Here is an 8,515-nt window from a genome sequence, read left to right as displayed (position 1 = left end):
GTCTTCAATTAATGTTGCCTCTTCCCAGATGGCTCTGTATTATATCAAGTAGGCAATAAAAACTGACCAGGACATAAGAGCTCCTGTTAGATAGCACAGTATCTTCCCATTTGGCATGAGCAGATAGGAGGACTCACATGAAGGCTGAGAGCTGCGCTCAGCACAGGCATGTATTCCTTAGCTTTCCCTATGTCTGAGGCTTTGCTTCAGGCACTGGAACTGCCCTTCCTCCATCATGACATAGGGAGTCACTGGGAATTCTGACTCAAGATTTTTGCATTTGTTGCTGTGACTTGGACAAGGTACTCTATGGAATTCTAATTCTCTATGTAGAAAGTGGGACACACAGGGAACTGGATAGAGTTGTGGGCAGCAAATGAGAACACGAGGGAACTGTCTTACATGAGGCAAAGGCTCAGTAAGAGCCAATGTTGTCCTTTTAAATATAAATCTCACAAAAAGAGAGACTCGGCTTCATCCTTGGATATATTTGTCCTGACAGTGTTTGGCATAGAGCAGACACTCAATATTTTTTAATGAATTAATGAGTGAACGGATGAGACAAATCACTTAGCTGCAAGCTTTAACTTGTTCATTGAAATTCAGGAAACTCAGACATGAACAGACATTTCTCAAAAGAAGACATACAAGTGGCCAGCAGGTACATGGGGAAAAAATGATCCACATTGCTAATCACCAGGGAAACACAAATTAAAATCACAATGAGCCATCAATCCACACCTACCAGAAAAACTGCTATTAAAAGGTGATAAATATAAAGATGAGGCACTGGGAATGTCACTCTGAAGTAGAGCGCTTGCCTAGCATGCATGAGATCCTGGGTTCAATCTCCACTGTAAGACAAACAAAACTGCTGGTGAGGATGGGGGCAAGTTGGCCATATGGAAAGCAGTGGGATGCTTCTCCAAAAATAAAAAATGCAGTCCTCCCATGTGGGACCATGAGAGGTAGCCTGGTCCCTGGTTGAGCTAAGGCTAGAAGCCTCAGAGACCCTGAAGGGATGATAGGAGCTTTGTCTGATCCCAGGCACCAGGCCCTGTCACTAGTCACAGCCCCGATAGATTTGTGGCCATCAGTCATGTAAGGGCAACACCCAAAGTCCCCCACATTTAGATGAAGAAAAGAGACATGACCACAGGTCACATATGCTTAAGACAGAACTCCATTCTAGTGAGATGCCTAGAGGCCTGGAGGGCTTGGCCAATAAGCTTTCCTTCCCAAACATCCCTCCTTGCAAAAGGTATTTATTTTCAGGCCCACCCTGAGAAGTAGGGGATGGTTTTACTCATCCACTTTCTGCCATGACAATAAACGCCTCAAAACTGTCTCTTTTCATCAGGATCTGCTGAGGGAAGCCGCTGTATAATCTCTCATAGAAAGCCTCTCTACACTTCCAGACACAACTGCCACTAAGCCCAAGCTGCTGTCGAGACAAGGACCCTCACAGTGGGACCAGCCATAGCTCTCTCCTTTCTCCTGGCCCCGGCCTAAGTCCAGCCTGCGGGCCCCCATTCTGTTCTCACCTTCTATGGCTCCCAGCAGTGACCAGATATCTGAGAGCCTGAGAACCAGATGGCCCTGGCCTCATCTCAGGCCCGGGGACCCCCGAGACAGCTCTGACTGCCCGAACCGCAGACTGGGCTTTCTCTCCCTGGAGCGGTGTCCTGGGGCTTCCCTGCTGCCCAGCACCTGAGTCAGCATAGAGTAAGTATGGTCAAACGTCCCTCTTTCCACCTCCCCAAGTAGCCATGTCCTTTGGCAGACCAGATGTGGGATCCACAACCCTACACTCCCATAGGCCTATATCAAGTGATCCAGTGGTCTTGACCCTGGATGTATCCAGGTATCTGACTCCCATGATTATTCACAATAGCTGAGACACGGAATCAAATGGGGTTCCCATGCGGCTGATGAAGAGATATAGACAGTGTGGTGTAACTATACAGTGGGATATCATTCAGCCTTTCAAAAAGGAAGCTGTCAGCTTTAACAACATAAGTACATAGAAGAGTCATCAGACAAAGCAACCAAGCATTAAAAGGCAAACATCGAGTGGTCTCACCTTTATCCACCGTGTTTGAAAACTAACAGGTCTCATAGAAGCAGAAAGAAATGGACTGTAGGGAGACTGGAGAGATGTCAGTCAAAAGATACCAAAGTTATATCAGATACCAGAAAGAAACTGGCTTGCACGATGCACAGCACAGGAACTTCAGTTACATCATGGCCTTGCAAGTTGTTTAAGGGGAAGATCTGAAAAGGTCTCAATGACAAGACGAGAACCTAAGTTTAGTCATTCCAGGGTACATCCATGAAAATAAGATACCACAGGCTACGATATACTATGATTTTGTTCATCGAGAGATTCAAAATTAAATACAAAGAAAGTTTACGTTACTAAAATAGTTACTAGGCAAATTCAATAAAGTAACAGCATATGAAAAGCCCTTCAGGACTTTTGAAACAGACTTTTTTGAAAACAACATGGATGGCACTGAACTGCTAAAGTGAGGGTTTTAGCTTCTATATACCCTCCTCCTGACGTGTACTTCTCTTTTTTCTTTCCAAACAGGTGATCCCTCCTCTCCACAATGGTCACTCTCTTTTGCTCCTTCCCACTGCATTATTCGATGCTGGCCCAGAGCCTTGGTATTCCCAGAATCTCAGTTCCAGGGCTGAAATTCTGTGCTCAGGAAAGTCCTCTTCACCCAGCTGGCACCTAGACGCCTTTGAGCTAGGAAGGTGCAACTTTGGGTACCAGTTACTCCAATCCAGAATGTCTCCACAGCTCATCTCTCTGAGACTGCCGTCTGCCATAGGCAAGCTCTGCTTTTTTCCACTGACTTTGGATATGATCAAAAGAGCAAAAAGGTAAACATAAGTACAAATGGTAAGTCTATAAAAATGTAAATAATAAATTGCATAAATCATAATAGGAAATTTATTCTTGTCCCCTCAAGGTTTTGTCTCTTAAGTGGGGTTGCTTCAACAGTGGAAATCAACCTTATAATGAGTTAAATATGGACAAGTTCCCCTGAAACTGAGACTGTGTGGTTTCAATGTACAGGGTTTCAAAGGTTTTTGGGAAATGTGACTTTGCAGCTTCCCATAATCCAATTTTACACCTGTGTGTGAATCAGGACTGTAAAGCCCCTCACAGGAGAAAGGACCAATCAGTCTTTCTCCCCTACTCCTTGCAAGGCCAACTTATCCAAGTGAACTTTGCTCTTTAGGAGAACGAACACTGTGTGGCACTAATTGTCAGACAGATTCCTGTTTCATGGGGCTGTGCCTTGATGCTCATGGATGATAAGGGCATGATTACATGGTAAAGACACACAAACATCGATGTCCTGTTGACAAGTTCCTTTCTTGCACAACATTCCTCCCAACTATCATCAGAAACTATTGTCATTTAGAAACAGCCTGTGAGAGGCAGATATGGAGCTGCCTTTGAGCAGCTCAGTTTAACACCGATGCCCAAGAAGGAAAGGCACATTAGTGGAACATGGTAGGCAAACACCTGTGATTCTAAAACCCTGGATTTGGATCCTCCGAAAGCAGTTCTTGTTCATTCATTCTGCTCACCCCTTCACCTGTGGATGCTTAACCTTATCATCTCAGATCTTAGCCACATGGATGCTGGGTTTTATCCAGCACCAACCCAACTATTGCAAAGAAAAGCCACTTACCCTCTCCCATGCCCACTCTCAGATTTCATCATCTTTCTGCCCCACCCTCAATATTAAAGTGAAAATCAGTGCTAGAGGGTATCTATCATCATCATCTTAAAGAGAAGTTAACTTTGATTTATTATTTATTTATTTTTGAAATATGGAATGCTTCGTGGATTTCATGCCATCCTTGTGCAGGGATCATGCTCATCTTCCCTGCATTGTTTTAATTTTAGTATAAGTGCTCTGGAGACAGTGCCCCATTTTGATTTTTTAAGTCAGCATGAAGAGGAGGAGAAGGAGAAGGAGGAGGAGGAAGAAGCAGAAGGAAAAAGAAGAATCGGAAGGAGAAGCGGAGGAAGAAGAAGAAGAAGAAGAAGAAGAAGAAGAAGAAGAAGAAGAAGAAGAAGAAGAAGAAGAAGAAGAAGAAGAAGAAGAAGAAGAAAGAGGAAGAGGAAAAAGAGGAGGAAGAGGAAGAGGGAGAGGAAGAGGAGGAGGACTCCTCTGGGATTACTGTTCATTTTATGTTACTTAAGACATCAAGTGGTTCAAACTCAGCTGTGTACACAATTAAATCATTTCTATGTGAAACACGCCATCCTGTTTTGATGGCAAGTTTCAAGTGAACACAGCATGTCAATCAAAAGTTTGAAAAGTTAATCATCCTTTTTGGAAAAGACAAAGTCTCACTATGTTGTTCAAGTCAGACTTGATCCCCTGGGTTCAAGTGACCATACTTCTTCAACCTCTCCAATAGCTACATGTGATACAGGCACACATCACTGTACCTGGTGGTTTGTTGTAATTTTTTTCCTAATCAAATGTCTTATTTTTAAGCTAAGAATGTATTCACCATTCAAAAATACACTTTCTAATAATACCTTTGAACAATAAACGGTGGGAAGAGTTTCTTTTTGAAAGTAACTTACTTTTCACTAATTGTCTCTCCTATCTTGAAAGACTCAATGAGTTTCAAAAAGTAATTATATTGATATGACCAACATCTGCCTCTTAATTTCTGACACATATTAATTTTACCCAAATGAACATCTCTACTCCATTTGAATGCTCTGAAGGCGAAATGAACCTAGTGATTATATTCACCACAATTAAAGTTAGTGACTATTGCCCTTGTATCTATAACTACAACTCAGACTTTGATTTTTTCATTTCCTTCTTGAAAGCCTGCATGAAATAAATGCTTTCAGAACTAGGGAAAGGTGACCTTGTGGGAATCATACAGGACTCAGTGGCTCCACTCAGCTTCCTGATGGAACTGTAAAAGACTAAAGATTTATATAATCTGAAAAGAAGCCAGTGTATCCCACAGCATAATTAGAAGTAGTGGACATCGCTTTTTCTATATGCTACATTGAGCAATTCCTAGCCAGGAGGACACTCCATCACAGGAGCAAATGGAAACTTGAAATTAACACAGCGTGTGAGGTGCCTGTGGGCTCAGCTGAAGCCCCAGTTCCCTTTAAGTCTAACTAATTATTTTGTCCTACAATGTGGACAATGCCCAGCTAAGTGGCTCAGATCACTGTAGGCTGTACACAAAGCCTGGAGTACATGACTGTTGTCAGAATGCATTTTCCTCTTACTGTTCGAACACTGTATTCTGTAGGGGGGAAAAAGGAGCCCTAAGAATTTTTGCTTCTGGTTCAAGTCTCGTGGTCTTATTCCATTCCTATAAAAAAAAAAGATGAGAACTTAGAATAATCCTTTGGAATAAAAACTGGCTCACCAAGATCTTAGAATTCTGAGAAAAAATCTCATTATCCAATCTGAATCTATCCAGAGCATTGAAAGACAGCCAAGGACTTCCCTTGACAGGAATCTAAGATTATTGATGGGCATGGCAAGTCACACTTAGAATCCCAAAACTTGGGAGACTGAGACTGAAGTGTGTGGCCAGCTTGGACTACATAGAGAGATCCTGTCTTGGAGAGAGAGAGAGACAGAGAAAGAGACATACATACCAAGAGAGAGAATAGAAATGGTCCTTTAAAAAGAAACCATCTCCTAGGATCTGGTAAGTATAAACAGAGGAAGAGCACCATTAGTCACAACAATCAGGAGGGTTAGAGAGATGGCTCACTGGTTAAGAGGGGTTGTTCTTCTTCTAGAAACCCAAAATTCAGTTCTTAATACTTGTATTAGGCAGTTCATAACTACCTCTTATTACAGCTCCAGGGAAACCCAGTGTCTCTGGCTTCCTTGGACACACACACTACCAACACATACACACACTTACATATACACCTAAAAGTAAAATAAATCTTTAAGACTATACCATGCATAAAAGACAATGAAGCTTTATACTCATATTTTTATTTCCATATTCAAAACTATAAAATTACTTTGGTGGAATACAAATATATATGCATTCAGACTGACCTGACTGAAGCCACCTGAGTCAAAATCCCAGTTGTGCACCTGACTACCCGATTTTCTTCTCATAATTTTTCAGTGTTCAAAGGACAAACAAACAAGGAGAGTGGTACACAGGGCTACACGCCAGACCCAGGGCCATCAGCCTTGGAGGAGAGTGGTACACAGGGCTTTATGCCAGACCCAGGCCATCAGCCCCGGGTGCATACCTGACATCTTTGACTTTAGTTTGAGTTAAACTATGAACACTCAGCTTAGATGGGGCCACTTTTGTCCTGACTGCTATATGAATTTTGTCCTCTGACCAAAATGGCCATGATCTCAGGATCTATGGCCTTGCAGAAAGATGTAAAGAAAGGGGTAAAGAAAATTCCCTGCAGTGACAGCTGGATTATTCCAATGCATGGGTACATTCCAGTGCCATTTTCTACCTGCCTATTCATCTCTCTCACCTGTAACAATTTTGAGAAACTTGGCCTCAGTCACCTGACCACATTTTCTGTTTTGTTTTGTTTTGTTTTGTTTTGTTTTGTTTTGTTTTGTTAATTGATGGCTGTCTTGTTAAGGTTTCTATTGCTTCAATAAAACATCAGGACCAAAAGCAAGTGGTGGAGAAAGGGGTTTGTTTGGTTTAGACTTCTCATCATTGAAGAACTCAGGATAGGATTTCAAACAGGGCAGGAACCTAGAGGCAGGAGCTGATGCAGAGGTCATGGAGGGGTGCTGCTTACTGGCTTGCTCCTCTTGGCTTGCTCAGGTGCTTTCTTATAGAGACCAGGACCACCAGTCCAGGAACAGCACCACCCACCATGGTCTGTAGGGCATTTTTAAATTTCTGACTTGCCTACAACCTAATCCCATGTAAGCATTTTATCAGGTGAAGTTCCCTCCTCTCAGATGACGTTAGCTTATGTCAAGTTGGCATAAAATTATCTAGCACAATGACCAAACCCATGGCTAACAAACCTATAAAGTATGTCAGGACTCACACAGTAGGAGGAGAGAACTGATTCCCCCAATATGCACACACACACACACACACACACACGAGTAAATGTAACTAATTTTTTTAAGTGATATGCTTTAGATGAGACAATTTGGGAGGGGCAGGCATTTTACATAATAGATAAATGAGAAAATCTAAAAGTTCCTACCAAAATCTGTGCTTTTTGTCATTAATTGTGTCTGTGTGTGTATATAGACTCATGTGTTCGCTATGCAATGAAGAAATAAAATTCGAATGAGAAATGTTCAAGCTTCAGAGATCCATGCCAGAGCTAAGCTGAGACAGGAGCTGAAACTCAGATAAACTGTCCCCTGCTGAACAAGGATCAAAACCAGATCATAGTAAAGACAGGGCCTGTGAATTTAGATCTTGGATTGTCTACATGTCTTCAACTACCTTGGGTCAAATATCATTCCTAAACCAAGACCTACAACCTTCTGCTTTGAAGGTGGGAAAAAAATCTGAATCTTATATCTTCATACTGAAAAGAGAATTCGTCTTCTCCATTAACACACACTGGAGTTGCAGCATCTGTGAACCAGAGCCAAGCTTCCCAGGCCTTACCTCCATCTCTCTGGGGAAATTATAAGATTCAGTGTGCTACCCAAGTCCCTGCAGGTATACTGGAGATTGGGGTGCAGGCAGAGTAGAAGAAATTCAAACAGGCCTCTTAGAGCAAACTGTGGCTTCCAGAACATGGTTTTGATCAATAGGCTTTGGGGATCATCTCTCTTTCCTCTCAGTTTTATTCACATGCCACCCACCATCTGCCATGTGACAATGAGGTCTCAATAAAGCTTAGGGATCCTGTGCTAATGTTGAATCTGTGATAGAAGCCTGTATACAAACCAGCTCTTTAGTAAGATGACTCAATATCCAGAATGATTGGGTATACAAAGATGTCTAACCTCAATATAGGCTGGATGAGGACAAAATAAAGTCAGGGTACAGTGAGTGTCCCCTCACACTCTACCACATTGGTCTGATCTGGTCTTTATAACTGTTTCCCACTGAGATCCTGTATTCTCAGGTCAGGAAGGACTCAGGAAGTGGAGGGAATGATGAGGAAATGACTCAGGTGAAATAGACAGAAACAATCCTCTAGCATGATGTGTGTGTGTGTGTGTGTGTGTGTGTGTGTGTGTGTGTGTGTGTGTGTTAAACAAAGGTAAAAGGAACAAGAGACCATTAGTTTGAGAGATGGGGTGGGGTGGGGATTGAGAAGAAGAGGGGGTAATGGTGTAACTATACTTTAGTTAAAATTGAAATAAACCATATTATAAAGAAGGTGCAGATGTGGAAAATAAAAATATTCCCCAGTCACCAAATGGTAGCACCAAATGACACCTGAGAATACCGTCAGATGTTTTCCTTTGCTATGTCAGTGACTACAGCCATCTCTGTGGCTAAAAGCTTACTT

At 42.3% G+C, this 8,515-nt stretch overlaps 1 non-coding gene across 1 annotated transcript; it reads right to left on the bottom strand.

Annotated features, from left to right (window-relative positions):
* Nucleotides 1–3,849: 3,849 nt before the first annotated feature.
* Nucleotides 3,850–3,954, bottom strand: LOC115030914. The gene has a single exon (XR_003836515.1). It is a non-coding gene; the product is annotated as a U6 spliceosomal RNA (small nuclear RNA).
* Nucleotides 3,955–8,515: the final 4,561 nt, after the last annotated feature.

The sequence above is a fragment of the Mus caroli genome, chromosome 4, assembly GCF_900094665.2.
Source record: "Mus caroli chromosome 4, CAROLI_EIJ_v1.1, whole genome shotgun sequence".
Classification (NCBI taxonomy): domain Eukaryota; kingdom Metazoa; phylum Chordata; class Mammalia; order Rodentia; family Muridae; genus Mus; species Mus caroli.
Note: the sequence above shows the minus strand (reverse complement) of the source record. Positions and strands in the feature narration are given on the sequence as shown.